Source organism: Loxodonta africana, chromosome 22 (genome assembly GCF_030014295.1).
Source record: "Loxodonta africana isolate mLoxAfr1 chromosome 22, mLoxAfr1.hap2, whole genome shotgun sequence".
NCBI classification, from domain to species: domain Eukaryota; kingdom Metazoa; phylum Chordata; class Mammalia; order Proboscidea; family Elephantidae; genus Loxodonta; species Loxodonta africana.
This window is the reverse complement of record NC_087363.1, coordinates 4,064,138-4,083,426: the sequence shown is the minus strand read 5'-3', so window position 1 is coordinate 4,083,426 and position 19,289 is coordinate 4,064,138. Positions and strand designations below refer to the sequence as shown.

Genomic DNA, 19,289 nt, shown 5'->3' with positions numbered 1-19,289 from the left:
AGTTACCTTTACGGAGTCTTTGTTTCTTTTTATGGCTTCCAGTTACTGTCTAGTGTCCTTCCATGCCAGCCAGAATGATTCCCTGTAGCATTTCTCATAAGGCAGTTCTGCTACTAACACACTCCCTCAGGTTTTGTGTATCTGGGCATGTCTTAATTTTGCCTTCATTTTTAAAAGATAGTTTTGCTAGATATTGAAATCTTGGTTCATAGTTTTGTTTCTGTATTTTTTTTCCAGTATCTTAAATACATCATCCCACTATTTTCTCATCTCAATGGTGTCTGATGAAAAATCAACAGTTAAACTTGTTGACACTCTCTTGTACATTAGGGGTCACTTATCTCTTGCTGCTTTCAAGTTTCTGTCTTCGTCTTTTGACATTTTGATTATGTCTCTCTGTGGATATCTATGTATTTATTGTCCTTTGAGTTTATTGAGCTTCTTGGATATCTAGATGACATTTGGGAAACTTCCAGTCATTACGTTTTCAAATATTCTTTCTGTCCTTTCATCTTTCTTTCCTTTCTGGGACTCCCTTAATGAGTATATTGGTATGCTTGATGTTGTCCCGCAGGTCCCTTAGGCTGTGTTCATTTTCTTCATTCTTTTTCCTTTATGCTCCTCAGAACAATTTCAGTTGTGCTTTTTCAAGTTTACATTTTCCTGCTTTCTCGCTCAAATCTGCTGTTGAGCTCCTCTAATGAAAATTTTATTTCAGCTATTCTACTTTTCAGCTCTATAATTTCTATTTGGTTCTTTTGTATAATATTTCTTTATTAATATTTTCTACTTGTTCTTACATTCTTCTCTTGGTTTCCTTTTTTTGTGTGTGTGTCTATGGTTTCTTTAGCTCTTTGAGGAAATTTAAGACAATTGGTTTAAAATCTTTGTCTAGTAATCCCAATATCTTTGTTTCCTTAGGGATGCTTTCTGTTCATTTCTCTTCTTTCTTTCTTCTTAACAAATGAACCATCCTTTTCTTTTTCTTTTTATGACTTAAAATAGTGTGTTGAAAACTGGATATCTTAAATATTATAATGTAACTCTGGAAATCAGATTCCCTCCAGTCATTAGGGTTTGCTTTTTTTTTTTTAATTGTTGAGGGCCAGTCATCCATTTTCTTAGTGATGTTTCCAAACTATTTCTGCAAAGATTGTATGTCTTCTCATGTGTGGACACTGAAGTTCTGTTCTGTTATCTCAGCAGTCAGTTCATGACCTGACAGTGCTTTCTCTAAATGCTTGTAGCCAAAAAGAAAAAGTAACATTATCCCAGTCTTTGCAGATTGGCTCTGAACTGGGGTGTTCTTTCAATGTTAAGCAAGAGCGCCTAAAACTCTGCCTTAGCCTTCACTTCCTGCCCCCGTGGAGCCCAAAGATCAGCCAGAGGTGCAAGCCTAAAGCTTTGTCAGGATCTTTATGAGCATGTCTTCGTCCTTAGGCAAGAATATTGCACTTCAGATTCCTCAGTATATGTGGTAGCCCTTCAAAGCCCTTAAACCACCAACCATTGTCCTCTCAGCCTCCTTTTTTCCAAGCTTTTGGATGTCTCTGCTGTTTTCTCTGTCCTTCATCCTTAGACCCTGGAGGTAGGACCAATTCTTATACCTTCGTACTGCTCAGTTTCCATCACATCATACATTTTTTCTTATGTGCTGTTGAGTCAATTCTGACTCATAGTGACTATAGGATGGAGTAGAACTTCTCCAAAGGGTTTCTAAGGCTGTAATCTTTATGGAAGGAAACGGTCATATCTTTCTCCTGTGGAGTAGTTGGTGGATCAAATCAAAAGGTTTAACAGCTGAGTGCTTAACCACTGCACTACTGGGGCTCCTTTTGACATCATGCATCATAATAGATTTTTAACACACCCCTCAGAAACATAGAGGTCCATAAATTGTCAAGGATACAGAAGATTTAACATGTATAAAAATACCAAATTGATATATGTGTATGTGTGTGCATTATCTAACCACTAAAGAATATACATTCATCTCATGCACATACATAGTGTTTATAACAATTGACTGTATACTGTGTTATAAAGCAAGTCTCAACAAATTTCAAGAGTCTGCAATAATATAGAGGATACTGTGTAAGTACACCATAATTAAAAAAAAAAAAAAACCATCTTAGAAAAAGAAAATACAAAATCTCCATGTGCTTGGATATTTTAAAATACTATGCGTTAAAAAAGACATCATAATGAAAATTAGAATATATTTTGAAGTGAACAATTATGAACATAGTGCATATAAAAATTGGTGCAGTACAGACAATATAATATAGAAAACTTATAGCCTTAAAAATATAATTGGAAAGAACAAATTTTGAAAAATAAGTGAGTTAAACATCCATTCAAAATGTTGGGAAAAAACCAGAAACAAACATTCATAGGAATTTTTGTTTCTATTAATGATTGGATACATGCAACAGACGATCAATGAAGACTAAAGTTGATTCTTAGAAAATGCTGGTAAAATTTTCAAACTTTAGGCAAGATAGATCAAGTGAAAAAGAATGAAGGTATAAATAACGAATATCAGGAATTAGAAAGAAAATGACTACAGATCTTGCAGAACTTAAAGATAATGTGAGAATGTTATGAACCATATTAGCTAATAAATTTGCAAATTTCAGTAAAGTAGGCAAACGTCTCATACCATGTAAGTTAATAACAACGATTCAAGAAGAAACAGGAAGTAAAAGTAATTCCACAATTGTTAATAGAATTGAATTGGAGCTCAAACTATTCTCAAAAAGAAAACTTCATGTCAGATGGTTTTCCTGCAAATTTTGCCAAATATTCAAGAAATACTTCACAAATTCTTCAATATAAAATGAAATATATACCCAAACTCATTTTATAAAGCTTGTAGAATGAATATTGATACCAAAACCTGACAAGAGCAGCACAAGATGGGAAAATTACAGGCCAATGTCACTGATGAACATAGATGCAAAATATAAAAATAAATAGGCAAAACAAATCCAGCAATACTCTAAAGAAGAATATATTATGACCAAGTTGGGTCTATCCCAAGAATTCAAGGTTAGTTTAACATTCAAAAATGAATCAGTATAATTTGCCATATGTACAGGAAAAATAAATGTGGTTATATTAATAGGTGTAATAAAATAAGTATTTGATAACCTCCAGCATCCACTCATGTTTTTTAAAAGAACATCTAGCATGCCATGAGACCAGAAGAACCAGAAGGTTCCCAGCTACTGTCGCTGAACATTTGATCAAAGAGTCCATAGCAAAGCCCTGATCAAAAGGGGGAAAATGCAGAACAGAATTTCAAATTCTCATGAACCCTAGAATTTTTGGAGCCATTGAGGGTGAATGAACTCCTGAAACTATTGCCATGAGATAATCTTTAAACATTACACCAAAAGCATTCCCTTGAATCATCTTAAAACTGAAGTATAAAAAAGAAAACACCATACTGTTGCTGTTGAGTTGATTCCGACTCAGAGACCCTGTAGGACAGAATAGCACTGCCCCATAGAGTTTCCAAGGTGCAGGTGGTGGATTCAAACTGCTCTACTTTTGCTTGGCTACCATATCACTTAACCACTGTGCCACGAGGGCTCCAGAACATTAGCTACTTAACTAATAAAAATGGTCTACCTTGAGCATATGCTCTTTTAAGAACTGTCTATATGGCATCAGATTGACAACGGCTACTGAAAAGATTAGATAGGAACCTTAAGGAGCAGTGGGTTTATGCTAATGACAGAGGAACTACTCAGAAAAGGAGGGTAAGAATGGTTGCACAACTTGAATGTAACCGATGTCATTAAATTGTACAGGTAGAAACTGTTTAGTTGGTGTATGTTTTGCTGCATATATTCTCAACCACAAAAAATACATTTACAGGTAATAATTAACAAAAAATGTCAAGGAGAGCTAAGTATTTTGAAAATAAGACAGAGTTGCATGTGAGGGAATGAGTGGGGTGAGCTGTTTTAGATTAGTAGTTAGTAAAGGCTTATGGGATCAGGGTATTTGAGGAGATAACTGACCTATATCAAAGGAGAGAATAGCTGTATGAAGTTCTGGAGGGAGGATATTGCCAATAAAGGAAAGAGTTGTTTCTGAGGCCCTTAAATAACTAAGTGTTCTGGCATGTTTTGAGGAAGCTCAGGAAATAAGTCATGGCTAGTGTGGAGTGAACCGAGGAAGACTGTTAGGAAATGAGGTTAGTATGGTGCGCAAGCCCCGCATCATGAAAGACCATGGGAAGGATTTGGGAATTTTTCCTAATTGCCAGGAGAAGCCACTGAGGTGATGCTGTTATGTAGACTGTAAGAGGGAAGATCGGTGGCACGGAGTCCAGTTTTAACCAAGAGATGATGGTGGCTGTAAGGTGGAGGTAGTGAGAAGTGGATAGAGTCAGGATTTATTTTAAGGTAGCGCCAAGAGTCCAGAATATGTGTCAATGGATTGGATGCAAGATTTGAATAAAGGAGAGAAATCAAGGATGATTTCTAGGTTTTTGTCCTGAACAACCCAGAGGATAGTGAGAACATTTGCTGAGATAAGGAAGACTGGGAGGTAGATAAGACACTTGGACAAAGAATTTTATTTGAACCACATTAAATTTGAGATGCCTAGTAGACATTCAAGGGAAGATGTGAAGACAGCCATTGGTGACGGAACAACAGGGCAGAGTATGTAAATGAGGGTATCCTAGGGCTCAGGTGGAATTGACTGCCATGAATTGGCTCAGATAACCTAGACAGTGAGAAGTGATGAGTGATGTTTCTTAAACAGGGCATGGAAATCAATGAAAAAGGTGTGGGAGTGGCAGGGAGGCTAAGGTAGAGAAGTTTCTCTCTTCCTAAACCTGATTGGCTGGATTTGAAGACATCATAAGTTCGTGTATGGGAAATATCCAGCAAATTACCAGTTGATTTAATAAATTGATAACAAAGTCTACCTTTCAGCCAAAGATTGAAAAACAAACAAACCAATTGCCATCCAGTGAATTCTGACTCTTAGCAACCCTATAGGACGGAGTAGAACTACCCCATACGGTTTCTAAGGAGCAGCTGTTGGATTCAAACAGCAGACCTTTTGGTTAGCAGCTGAGCTCTTAACCACTGCACCACCAGGCTCAAACCAAGAATAACACACATGAGGAACTTACTCCTTAGTTCAATCAAGTATGTAGAAATTCAAATTTGTGATTTTGGAGATTCCCCCTCTTTTTTTTCAAAGTGGGGGGCATTGAGATGGAGGATTTTCCTATGCCCACCATCCTAAGGGATTTAATTAACCCATAGTTGAGACATTGTAAACATCTCAAGAAATTATTACCTTTGAGAAACTTGAGGGTGAATAGGCATATCACCTGGCTCCTCTTAAACTCCTTTTAAAAATCTGACTTGAAGACTCACCTGTCTTTTTGAGTAAGTGCCAGCTTGAATAGGCAGGGTTCAGGGAATTGCCAACCAAAGGTATGGTTTTTCCAGAGGCCTCCAAGGGGTGTAAAAGAAGAGCGGAGCCAGACCCCGTGCTTGGGACACACCCTTGGTAGGAAATATTTGAGTGTGTGTGTGGTGAGGGGAGCACTCGGTGTGGGAGAGTGGGATGGGTGGGTAATAGGGAAATGCTTGTTTTTTTTTTTTTTCTGGTTTTAAGAAACAGTTTTTTACTTTGTTTTTTTAATTACAACGAACAGTTCAGTGGAGACATGTTCCTTATCTGCAGGGGCTAGTGGAATTGCTGATAGCTGAGAATGTAGCCTGCTCCCCAAGTGCGAGTTGGCATTTTGGAGAGAAAACTTGATGTTTGGAGCACTGACTGGCACTGCCTTTTCTAAATAATTAAGGGTGGTGGGGTGGTGGTAAGAGAAAGAGGATGGTCTATGAACACTGACCCTGGAAAATTAACTCCCAAGTGTGTGGGTTGTGGATAACAGGAAAAGAACATCACCCACAAATGACAGCAGTGCCTTTATTTATTTATTTATGCTTCTTTTTAGTTCTGAGTTGTTTTTAAGCTACAAATTAATGGGGCCACCATGAGTTTTCAGAGAATGAGTTTTACAAAAATCTAAGTGTTTTAAATATTGCAAGGATTTACTTATATATGCTGTATATGAGAAAAGTCCTTACAGTTACAGGGAGGAGAAAGAAAGTATATTCAGGAATTAAATTTTCACAGTTCTCTGAATTCTTATATCTCTCTTGTTGTCCATTTTTCTTTTTTTGTCCTTCATCCACCCCTTCCACCTTTACCCACTGTCTTCATCATCTAGTGCTGCCGTAACAGAAATACCATGAGTGGATGGCTTTAACCAAGAGAAATTTAATACCTCACATTAAAGTAGGCTAATAGTCCAAGGCATCAGCTCTAAGGGAAAGCTTTCTCTCTCTTTCGGCTCTGGAAGAAGGTCCTTGTCCTTAGCCTTCCCATGGTCAAGGAGCTTCTCAGGTGCAGGGACCCTGGGTCCAGAGGACATGCTCTGCTCCTGGTGCTGCTTTCTTGATAGTCTGAGGCCCCCAACTCTCCGCTTGCTTCCCTTTCCTTTTACCTCTTGTGAGATAAAAGGTGGTGCAGGCCACACCTCAGGGAAAGGTGACCTGAGTGAGGGTGGTGTTACAATCCCACCCTAATCCTCTTACAGTAAAATTACAATCACAAAATGAAGGACAACTACGCAATAGTGGGAATCATGGCCTAACCAAGTTGAAACACACGTTTTTTAGGGTCATAATTCAATCCAAACCAAACCAAACTTGTCACCATCAAGTTGATTCCAACCTGTAGAGACCCTAGTTTATATTAACTCATAGAGACCCTATAGCATAGAGTAGAACTACCTCATAGAGTTTCCAAGGACTAGTTGGTGGATTCGAACTGCTGACCTTTTGGTTAGCAGCTGAGCTCTTAACCACTATGCCACCAGGCCTCCTTTTGATACACAGTCCACCCTAATTCACCACTGTGTTAGAAAAAGGTTTTGCTATTCTGAAATAAGAACTTTTTACTATACTTTTGTGTTCGTGGTTGCTTTTGGTATGTCTTTAAGCACCGAACAGTTAACTCATACCCATTAAAAACCCATTGCCACTGAGTCTATTCCAACTCATAGCGGCCCAATAGGGCAGAGCAGAACTGTGCCATAGACTTTCCAAGGAGCGCCTGGTGGATTTGAACTGATGACCTTTTGGTTAGCAGCTGTAGCTCTTAAACAGTACACCACCAGTGTGGGAGGGGTTTAATTGATAACATGATGTCTGGGCTCCAAGGGAGATGGAATGGATGTGCAGGAGAAAGGCATGCAGAGTCAGCCTGTATAGTCCCCAGAACTCTGTTCAAGATCAGAACATACCTCAGTAATCACTTGAATCTAAACATACAACTTTAACAGTTGATGTAAATGACTTTACACATGAATTTTGGAACTCAAATCTTTCTCAATGGAAGTTTCTTCAACTAATCTGTTTGTATTCCCTTAATAATTATGAAAGCTAACGTTTATTGTGTTCATTCTGTGTGTAAGGCCTTTTTCTAAGTGCCTTGTGTGTTTTATTTAACCTGCGTAACAACCTTTTGAATAAGACCCATTTTAGAAATGGGAAACTGAGGCAGTGAGAGGTAAAGTAATGTGCCCAGATCAACCAGCTGATAAATTGAGTTAGGATTTAAACCCAGGCAGTTTGTTTCAGAATTTGCTTATGTAATCACTGTACATGACAGCAGTGAGCCCTAGTGGCTCTGTGGTTAAAGAACTTGGCTGCTAACTGAAAGGTCAGTGGTTCGAACCCACCAGCCTCTCTGCAGGAGACAGATGTGGCAGTCTGCTTCAGTGAAGACTTACAGCCTTGGAAACCCTATGGGGCAGTTTTACTCTGTCCTTTGGGGTCACTATGAGTTAGAATCGACTTGATGACAGTGGGTTTTGGCACATAATACTAATGTGCAGTGTATTCTGTATGCTGTGTATGTGTTCAGAAACTAATTTTCCGAACATTTATGCCATATATAGATTACCAATCCAGTTGCCATTGAGATTTTCACTCATGACGACCCCGTGAGTTTTCAGAGTAGGACTGCCCTCCATGCAGTTTTCAATAGCTGTGACCATTTGGAGGTTTATTGCCAGGCCTTTCTTCCAAGGCAACTGAGTGGATTTAAACTGCCAACCTTTCAGTTAGTAGCTGAGCACTTAACTCTTCGTGCCACCTAATACATATATATACTAGGAGGTTTTCCTCCTTATTTGTACTTTAATGTTTTGTAGACTCTTATGAATACTTGTTCCTGGCGGTGAACTAGATGCTAAAGAACAGAATAGGCACATGTAACCCTCTCTCACCTTCTCCCTCCCCTTTCACAGAGATGAAATGAAAAGGAATTAATGAGGACAGATTATTGGATTAGGGCCCATACTCAGGGCTATAACAGCATGGGGAGTTTCTCCTGTCACTTCAGTTCTTGTTCAGGAATTGGCACCTGCTTTTTGTGAATCACAAAGACCAGTGCTTTATATCAAGCCATTTAGATTTGGGCTATGGAGCAGTGACTTAAAAAAATTAAGTTTTATTTTCAGAGATTTTTTCTATTAATTGTTTACATTTATTTTAATTGTATATTCTGAAACCGCTACAAAAAGGCATGAAATAATTGTTTAAATTTTAATTCGTATGGGTCAAAATGTATGTTAAACTACCTATTGTCGCCTTCACAGTCGTTGTTATGTTTGAGCCGATTGTTGTGGCCACTTGTTACCAAGTATGACTTTCTTCTCCAGGGACTGATCTCTCCTGACAACATGTCCAAAATATGTGAGATGAAGCCTCGCCATTCTTGCTTCTAAGGAATATTCTGGCTGTACTTCTTTCAAGACAGATTTGTTCATTCTTTTGGCAGTCCGTGGTATATTCAATATTCTTTGCAAACACCGTAATTCAGTGCCTTCAATTTTTCTTTGGTCTTCCTTATTCATTGCCCACCTTTCGTGTGCGTATGAGGTGACTGAAAACACCATGGCTTGAGTCAGGCACACATTAGTTTTCAAGGTGACATCTGTGCGTTTGAACACTTTAAAGAGGTCTCTGGCAGCAGATTTGTCCAATGCAATGTGTCGTTTGATTTCTTGACTGCTGCTTCCGTGGGTGTTTATTGTGGATCCAAGTAAAATGAAGCCCTTAATGATGTCAACATTTTCTCCGTTGTCATGATGTTGCTTATTGGTCCAGTTGTTAGGCTGTTAGTCTGCAGTCTTTGATCTTCAGCAGTAAATGCTTTAAGGCCTCTTCACTTTCAGCAAGCAAGATTGTATCATCTGCATATCTCAGGTTATTAATGAGTCTTCCTGCAATCCTGACGCCCTATTCTTCTTCGGACAGTCTAGCTTCTCGGATTATTTGCTCAGCATACAGGTTGAATAGGTATGGTGAAAGGATACAACGGTGATGCACACCTTTCTTGACTTTAAACCATGCAGTATTCCTTGTTCTGTTTAGATGACTGCCTCTTTTTCTATGTACAGGTTTCTCATGAGAACAATTAAGTGTCCTGGAAATCTCATTCTTCCCCATGTTATCCATAATTTGTTATGAGCTGGAGTAGGTCTCAGAAATAATGTGCCATTTCTTCCAGTTGGTTGTGCACAGCCGCCTACTTCCTTAGGTGGTAGCAGCTAAGGCCTGTCTCAGAAACAGTCCCCTCCTCACTAAGCATGATTCTTCACACTGCTCCATCTTCTTTCCCATGTGTGTCTCCTGCCCTCCTCAGTGGCTGGGGAAAATGATAGTAGTCCACTGATGAGATTTATTCTTTTATTATACTTTATTTTATCATTTGTTTTTATAACATAGTTCCGTTAAAATCAAGGGTAATAAAAATGTTTGTGTGATGGAGGTGGATAATCCCACCCATTGTGTCCATCTAAAGTTTCATGAGAAAACTGTGCCCACAACAGAGGGCTCCCACTCCTCTGGCTCACTGTATTTTCTCCTTGTTTATTTGCTCTTCCCTGTTTCCTGATGCATGCATGGGACCACTGAGCTTCAAGACTCCACAATTCTGCTTTTCATACCAGTGTTATTGTAATCTTGGGTTCATGGGCTGCCTTGCCACAGATTTACTCATTCTGTTTCTGTTAATTATTTCATTACTTAAAAATCTCTCATGAATTTTTCCAGAAGTACATTCTATTCCTCAAAAACTTGGAAGCAATGGGAAAGTATGCAATAAATAACAAGAAAACATACGTAATGCATAGAATAAATTATTAACGTTCCGATATGTCTGTTATCTTACTTACATTGGCATGTATGTGTATTAGAGTCTCTGGTTGATGCAAATGGTTAATATCTTGAGCTGCTGACAGAAAGTTGGAGTTCAGGTCCACCCAGAATTGCTATGAAAGAGAGGTCTGGCAGTCTACTTCTGAAAACTCAGCCATTGGAACCCCTATGGAGTACAGTTCTACTCTGGCACACTGGTGTCATCATGAATCAGAACTGACTCAATGGCAACTGGTTTTATGTGTGTATTAGCACACACATTTATGTATATTAACACGGATATTATATCCTGATATTTTCATTCATCATTAGTCTTTTCTCATGATAAATTTTTTTTGTTTTTTTTTAATGAGGGCATTAAATTACTTTATAATATTCTGTGTGCATGTAGTATATGTTTTTTAACGATTTGACTATATAGTTGCTGTAATAAATGTGCATGTTTCTAGTAATCTTCAACCTATACTTACATCTTTTTAACATACATCTCTGCCATTAAATCTCTTTGTTTAATTATTGTTTAACACTCTTTACGCCTAAGAGATGGTCTCAGAAGCAGCCCTGATCAGTTTTTCTCCCTCTTACTCATGAAGCCCCTTAATGTATTCCAAGGTATCAACTACGAAGGATTTTACGTACTTATCGTTTGTTTATTTTTCATTCAGTCAGTATATTCCATGGGCCAGAAATAGTCTATGTTATGCAGATACAGTGGTGAAAGGTACACACTGTCCCTGTCCTCATGAAGGGGACAACCCAGTGCAGGTGGAAGGAGCACTGGGGAAATGCAGCTGAGAGAAAGGACAGACAACCCTCCAGGAACCACACTGGACTTCAGAGAGGCTTGTTGGCTGCTGTTCACCTGGCAGGCTTCTAGATACCTGAGTACCCTTGGGCTTGGTGCCTGCTCCTCTCTCTATTGACATCCTCCCTCTAGGATGCCTCAGTGAGTTCACTGCTGACTATTTGTAGCTAAGGACGTGAGGTTTATACCTCCATCCATTCAAACTCCTCCTGGGTCCAGACTCATATATTCAAATGTGAGCTTAACTCTCTGTATTGACCTCTTTATGCATTATAATGATACATTCCTCATATGGCCATCATGAAAAGCAAACATGAAAGAAAAAGCACAGGAGTGCCTGGCACCAGTGTAGGTACTCAATGAACATTAGCTGTTGGTATTATCCTTGACATCCCCATGTGGGGTGAAGTTTTATTACCTGACATCTCCATGTGAATATCTAACACCTACACCATGTTATCTAGGCTATGAAACAATTCTTGGTTCCAACCACCATTCTGTTCTTGTCGATGAATTTCTCAAGGCTTCGGTGATGGGAGTGTGTGTTTTTCCACACAATGAACGTGATTAGGAATGGTTGGCCAGGTCCTACACAATAAATTGCTCCAGCATTCCTATGGGTGACCATTGAGACAAGTTTCAGCCAACGAATGTAGCAAAGAATTGGAACCACTCTCAGCTGTTCATGCGAGTACTCTCAATCCAGAATATCTGGTAAGTTGACTGTTAGGGATTGAATTGTGTTCCTCCAAAATGTATGTGGAAATCCTAACCCCTGTACCTGTAAATCTGACCTTGTTAGGAAAGAGGGGGCCTGTTTTTATTATGTGAATGAGGTCATACCAATGTAGGGTGGGTCCTAAGCCTAACTCTTCTTAGTTACAAAAGGAGCAGAATACACACAGACACAAACAGGTGAAAAGGAAGACAGACAAAGAAGACAGATGCTTCTAGAAGGCCAGGAACACAAATGATTGCTGGCATCTACTAGAAGCTGAGGTAGACAAGGAAGGACCTCCCACTACAGCCATGCCCTGAATTCGAACGACTACCTGCTAAACTCTGAGAAAATAAATTTCTGTTCTTTAAAGCCATCCAGTTGTGTTATTTTTTGTTATGGAGGGACTAGGTAACTAACACACATACCCATTCTTATAAGTTCAGCCCAGTGCAGAATAATTTTCTTCCCTCCTTGGTCTAGACCACCCGAACCTGCTCTTTCCCTATCAGTGTCCTTTGCTTTCACCTAAGAGCTATGACAGAGTCAACTCGATGGTGATGCATTGAAATTTCAATTTATTTTTTATTTGTGATTACTATTAATTCCAGTATTTTCTACAGTTTTCAATGGAGACAGTCCTATAATCTATGAATAGCAGTTATACTTTTTCTCTTTTTGTACTAGCTTACACTTCCAGTGTTCAATGTTTAATAAAAGTAATGATAGAAGCACCCTTATTTTATTGTTTATTAATTTTAAAGAGAATGTCCCACACGTCACCATGAACTATCATGCTAGTTGTAGTTTTCCACGTTTGGGAACTCCTTTTCTGTTCCATATTTGCTCCTAGTCCTTATCTCTCCGTGTGATTGGATTTTATCAACCTGCTTTGCCCCCATCTCTTGAGGTGAGCATATGTCTTCTCTTCTTTCACCTATGCATGTGGTGAATGAAATTACTAAATCTTTAACGTTCACTCAAATTTGTATGCCTACAATAAACCGCCTTGATCATGGCATGTTACGTGGTTTATACTTTGCTGGATTTCCTTTGCTGGCATCTTACGTAGGGTTTTGCATCTCAGTTACTGAGTGTGCTTGTCCTCTAACTCTTCTTCTACCATCCTTCTCTAATTTGTTATCATTTTTAAACTAGCCTTAAGGATCAAGTTAGGGGAGTATCTCATGGTTTTCTAATCTCTGTTGACTATGTAAAAAAAAAAAACTAGTGCCCTGTTGACTATGTACAAGATTAAAATTACTGTTTCTTGCGTGTTTGCTGGAACCTGACTAGAAACGATCTAGGTCTGCCATTTTCTTTGTAGGGACATCTTGAACTACTGACCCATTTTATTTAGTGGTTAAAGGCATCTTCTGGTGCTAATTTACTTAGAGAAAATTCTGATGCATGTTCTAGGTTGCTCGAATCTCATCTTCAAATATTGATTATCAGGGCTTGTAGCCTCATGCAAGGCAATTCATCAATCCCAGATTTCCCCAAAGTCAGGCTCTGCAACTCTTCCCGGTACCAAATTCCCTCATTTAAGACTTATTTGCAAAGAGACAACAGTATGCTATCTACGCAGTTGTTTATCCGCAGTCTTCTTGAGTCCATAATGTGAGGATACAGTCTTCTAATACTTTTTTTGTAATTGTTCTTTTTCTTATTTTTTTTTTCCTTTTTTCACTGCCAATACCCGCCCCCCCCCCCAGTCTAGTAGTTTTAAAGTTGTGCGTTTCAGGTTCAAGTCTGTAATCCAGCTGAGCTTCTGTGTGTGCTGCATGTGTGCATCAAAAGAACACACTTCTAGAAGCAGAAAGCAGGCAGTGCGACTGTTGGGTGGTTGGTGGGGTAGGGGGAGGGGAGCTGCCGCTCAGAGAGGGCGCCCGAGGGAGGCACGAGATGCCGGGCTGCCCACTGCAAGCCCGCAGGCTCCAAGGAGGAGGAACCTGCGTGCGCCATGAGCCTTTTGAGACAGGCCCAAGCCCGCCCAGCCGGGTGTTAACCTCGCATCCGCCAGGCTTGCAGGTTCCACCAGGACTAGGGGAAGCCTAAGGCCAAGGAGGGCAAGGTCTAGGGTCTGGACCTGAAAACTGGTTCTGCCACTTGTGATCGCAGCGCTTATGCTGGAAAGGAGGGCAGGAAGCATATCGCAATGTGTGTCCGGACGATGACCCAGAAGGGCGGGAGTTGTGCTCACCCACGGACTCTGGGTCTGCATATGGAGGCCCCCAGGGTGCAATTCCAGGAGCAGAAGGCAAAGCCACAGAGGCCAAAGTGCACCTCACCGATGCTTCCCAGGGGCATTTCTCCAAATATGGGGAGCAGTCCCTCCTCTGGGCTAGGGACTTTGTTTCCTCCATTGTCATCACTGACTGTGAGCAGACTCTAGTCTATGCAGACTAATGAGGAGTTACCAAAATGAGCTCCAAACTCCGGATTTGAGTTAAGGATCATAAATTAACACAGAGAAATACGACTTTAGCAATAAGTGACTGTTTGAAGCCCAAGTTGGGGTTAAAACACGGAATTTCAGTCTTTCAGCTCCTCTGCTAATCTAGTGACTAAGAACAGGATGTCACTGGAGCTCAAAGATGTGGGGCACTGGGAATACTCTGGGTCTGTCTGCTCATGGCTGATTGCCTGATTCCCAGTTTTATTATACAGCTTAAATACAGACCAGAGGAGGAGTTTGGGGCTTGACACCTGACATCTTAACACCAGTCCCTGTTTCTTGAGGAAGGAAGAGGTAAAATAAATCAGCGTTTACTGTGTCCTTCTCCATCCCCTGAAGTCTTCATGAAGACCCTCTCAGGTAAGGATTGACAGGGAGTGGCTTGGTTTACTATTCGACTTTGTCCTTCAGTCACTTTGTTTATGTCCTGCATGTAAACTATTATGCATTGACAGAAGCATTCTAATTCTTATGCAGAATGACTAGACCTGCTGCAGAATGACTATATTGTGCCTCCCTTGGGCACCCCTGTCTGCGCAGCACCCCCCACCCCCAACTGCCCAACCGCCTCTCTCCTGGCATTCTGCTTCTAGAAGCATGTTCTTTTGATGCAGAGATGCAGCACACACAGAATCCCAGCTGGATTACAGACTTGAACCTGAAGACCTTATGCAGAATGACTATTTATGAACCACTAACTTAGTTCTAAAGCAGGTACTTACCCCTCAGAGAAGGCCCTGGGGGAGGTTGATACATGCATTCCCCAGTGCTCCTGCTGCTCTAGAAGTGCCTGAAATGCCTCTCTGGGAAAGGCCTTCAGATTAGACTCATGGCGCACGTGGGAATTCAGGCCTATTTTTCTGTTAGAACATCTCATTTCGCTCTGAAAATGTTATTATCCAGTTTATTCACCAGACATGAGTACAGACATCTCATATTTTCAAAATTAATCCCATTCTCTAATACTAATTTGCCACCAAGAGTATATTCCAAAGTGTTTCCAATAGGCTAGAAAGTCTTTCCAAAGAGGGGAGTCCTGCGCCATGTTGTGCAGTGACAGCAGGGTTGGCATAATATGTTTACCCAGATACCTACCACTTTTTAAAATTTTTTTATTGTGCTTTATTTGAAACTTTACAGAGCAAATTACTTTCTTGTTCAGCCACTTATACACAATTGTTTTGTGACATTGGTGGCAATATTCATGATGTGTCAATATTCTCTTCTATGCTCCAGTTCCCCGTTTCCATCTGCCATGATTCCTGTTCCATCCTGCCCTCTTTTCTGTGCTTTTGGTCGGGTTTTGCACTTTTGGTCTCATACACACGATTGAACTAAGAAACACTTTCTTCACGTGTGTTATTGTTTGTTTTATAGACCTGTCTAATCTTTGGCTGAACGGCGAACTTCAGAAGGTACTTTCGACTTTGTTGCTTTCCATAATTCCTGAAATTCCAAGTCTACCACCTGAAGAACTTCCTTTAGTGTTTCATTTAGAACAAGTCTGGTGGCGATGAATTCTCTTAAGCGTCCTTCACCTGAGAATGTCAATATTTTTCCTTTACTCATGAAGGAAATAACAGCCTATAGAACACTGGGTTAATGTTTCTTTTCTTTCAGTGTTCAGAAAATGTTGTTTTCACAACCTTTTGGCCTCCATGGCTTCTGATGATGAATACAGAGTCATTCCAATTGTTTTTCCTGTGTGAAATGAATTGTTTTCTCTCTAGCTTCTTTGAAGATATTTTCCTGGTCCTTGTTATTCCACAATTGACAGTGAGGCATTTGGGCGTAAAATTTTGTGAGTTTAACTTGTTGGAGTTGCATAGCTTCTTGAATCTGTAAGTTTATGTCTTTCAACAAATTGGGAAAGTGTTGAGCCAGTATTTCTTCAGATACTTTTTTCTATACCACCTATTTTCTCTACACCTTATGAAATTCCAATAAATAAATGTTAGATATTTTTGGATTTTTTTGAGGCTCTGTTCATTTTTTTTTCAATATTTGTTCTCTGTTTTCAGATTGGATATTTTCAATTGAACTATTTTCATCTCATTGATCCTTTTGTCTGTCAACAGCATTCCGCTGATCAAGTGAATTTTTTATCTCTATTTTTCCTGTCTAAAATTTTCATTTGTGAATGGTTTCTATGCATTTTTCTATTTTTCTAAGGTGTGCCTGTTACTTCTTTGAGCGTGGTTAAAGTAGCTTTTTAAAGTTTTTGTCTATGATTCCAAGACTGTGTCTTACTTCAATCTTACAGAAAATGTTGATGTTGTTTGTTTTAGGAATCACTTGACCCAGTTATGTTCAGGCTGCAGGTTCTTTCCCAACTTCTGGATGCTGTGGCTCAGATGTCAGTTCAGATTTTGAAGACTTTGCGGTGATATTTGGATGTAATCTATGGGAGTGTCACTCAGTCTGGGACCTTGTTGGTGTTCTAACCCATAATGCAGTTCTCCAAGGATTGATCTACTTCTTAGGGTCAGAGCAAAGCACATGCAACTATGGGAGTGGGGGCGGGTATGAAAAACTTTATGGTATCCCTCTCTTGAGCCGCCTGGTCTCTGTCTCTCTGAGGCTCTCTGATGTCTGAGCAGCTACCCTCCTGGTCCACTGGCAAGAATGTTGGGGCTTTAATCTCTTCATTCTGCCGTGCAATTAAGTGACTGGGTCTGCCTATGAGGCCAAATAACGGTAAGATGGAGAAAATGTAACAGAGATTCCTCTATATTATTTGGTCCTTTTTTTTTTTTTATATATACTTAGGTCAGAGAGAAGGCACACTGCTTCTGGTGATACTTCCAAACAGGTATGGAGAAAAAGGCAATAACAGGTCGATAGCTGCATACTAGGTGTTATGGATTAAACTCTGTCTTCCCAAAATGTATATATCAGCTTGACTAGGCCATGCTTCCCAGTATTGTGCGATTATCCACCATTTTGTCAGCTGGTGTGATTTTCCAATGTATTGTAAATCCTACCTCTATGATGTTAATGAGCGAAGATTTGAAGCAGTTATGTTAAGGAGGCAGGGTTGAATCTACAAGATTAAGTTGTGTTTTAAGTCAATCTCTTTTGAGATATAAAAGAGAAAAGAGCAGAGAGACGGGGGACCTCAGTACCACCAAGAAAGAAGTGTCAGGAGCAGTGCATCCTTTGGACCTAGGATCCCTGTGCTGAGAACCTTCTTGTCCAGGGGAAGATTGGTGACAAAGACCTTCCCCTAGGAGTGACAGAGAGAAAAAGTCTTCCCCTGGAATTGGCACCTTGAATTTGGACTTACAGAGCCTCCTGGACTGTGAGGGAATACTTTTCTTTGTTAAAGTTATCTGTTTGTGGTATTTCTGTTACAGGAGCACTAGATATCTAAGACACTAGGTACCAGGAGATGTACATTTCCCAGCTCTTTCACTCCCAGGAACACTATGACTAAGTAGCCAATGCCATAAATCCATCTGAGCAGACTATTCTGATTACTGCTTTGACTCTACTGTCTGTTATGGTAACCACACCCACCTTGTCTTTGTTGATTGAGTGCCACCACTTGGCTGCTGCCACCATGGGGTCCAGTCAACTGCATTGTAGTCAGGTGTCTTAATTCAGTTAGGGCAGTTCTCACTGTGGACTCTTACTTACATAAAATAGCAACCACAGAAGTCTTCAACAATGCTGGGGTTTGCTGCACAAATTTGTACCTCACCGCTATGGTAAAAAGAGAGCCCTCTGGGCACTCCGTGTGTGGGTCTGTGGGTCCAGCCTAATAAATCCATTCTAACATGCCAATTTCCCTCATCCTTTGGATACCTTCTCCTACATTATACAATGGCAGATCTGCCATTTCCACTTGATTTATTGTAGGCCACCACTTAATCCATGCTTCAGTAAACCAACCAAATAAACTATGAGATCCTTTTCTAACCTCTCAAGCTGAAACACTGAGTGAAGAATCTATGCTTCCTGGGTCTATATCAATAAACTCAGACTAATCCAGCTTTATGTTGCTTGCACCATTATCCCACACCCATAATAGCCATTCCCACACATATTCACCAGGTTTCTGTATGTATGTATTAGAAAAATCAAGCAGTTCTTTTGGAGTTTAGCATACCTTCTCCTGGGTCACACTTTATAGTTCACCTTTTGGGGCTTGTTGGGACTGAAGTCTAGGTATAGGTCTAGAAGCAACAATGGGCAGTGGCAGTGGGATGTTCAGCCGTGTCTTATAAGGCATCTGCCTAAGGTGATGCCCCAGGCAATGCCCAGACACCACCCCAGGAGACAACTCAAACAAGACACATCAGGCACAGCTGAGGGTAATCTCATCAGATGGAGGTGGAAGGGATAATTGTTTTACTGGGAAGGGTGGCTTAGCTGGCAAAGTTAGAGAATCTCTTCAGATGGGAGTAAGAGGTCTGGTTCTGTTAGGAAGGTGATTCAACAGAAATTGGAGGTTCATTGTCCCCCGCTTCCTGCCTGTCTGCCCATATGTCCTCATCCCAAGTTTCAGGATCCCATTTCTTCCCAATCAGTGCCCTCACTCTAACTTCAGACACCATTTGAGGTTGGATATTCAACTGGTGCTTTAATTCAGTCACTCTTATGATAAGAATCTGAGTTTACTTTTGGCAGCATTAGCCTTGTTACTATAAGAAATATGGTTTTCTTTCTGGGCACAAGTGGCATCTTTCAGATCTTGTATGTGGTGCTTGAGCTTTGAGTCCATTTCTTTCATTCACCAGTGTGGCTAGCAAAAGCAGGACCAACCAAGCAGCTTCCTTATTATTCTTATTCTGACAAAATTATAGAAAAGTATCAAATATGTAATCAGGCAGAGCCTTGTCTCTCACAAATATTTGATCCAGTGGTAGTGGTATTTTGCGAGTTTCTATTGTCACCTCCCACCATGGATTAGCAATAGCCTGTTTACTAATGGAGACAGTCATCAGTGCCTTTAAGACTAGCCAGACTTGAGAATCAATTCAGAAAACTCATCCTTAAGATTTGGTTCCTCTAGAACCACAATAGGTACCAAAT

At 40.2% G+C, this 19,289-nt stretch overlaps 1 long non-coding RNA gene across 3 annotated transcripts; it reads left to right on the top strand.

Annotated features, from left to right (window-relative positions):
* The first annotated feature begins 10,708 nt into the window (after positions 1 to 10,708).
* Positions 10,709 to 18,385, top strand: LOC135228460 (uncharacterized). 3 transcript variants are annotated; one of them, XR_010318953.1, is made up of 6 exons: positions 10,709 to 11,790; positions 14,465 to 14,612; positions 14,867 to 14,966; positions 15,630 to 15,667; positions 15,983 to 16,053; positions 16,541 to 18,385. It is a non-coding gene; the product is annotated as an uncharacterized LOC135228460 (long non-coding RNA). The 3 variants fall into 3 exon arrangements; XR_010318954.1 differs by lacking the exon at positions 15,630 to 15,667; XR_010318952.1 differs by lacking the exon at positions 15,983 to 16,053.
* The last annotated feature ends 904 nt before the right edge of the window (positions 18,386 to 19,289 follow it).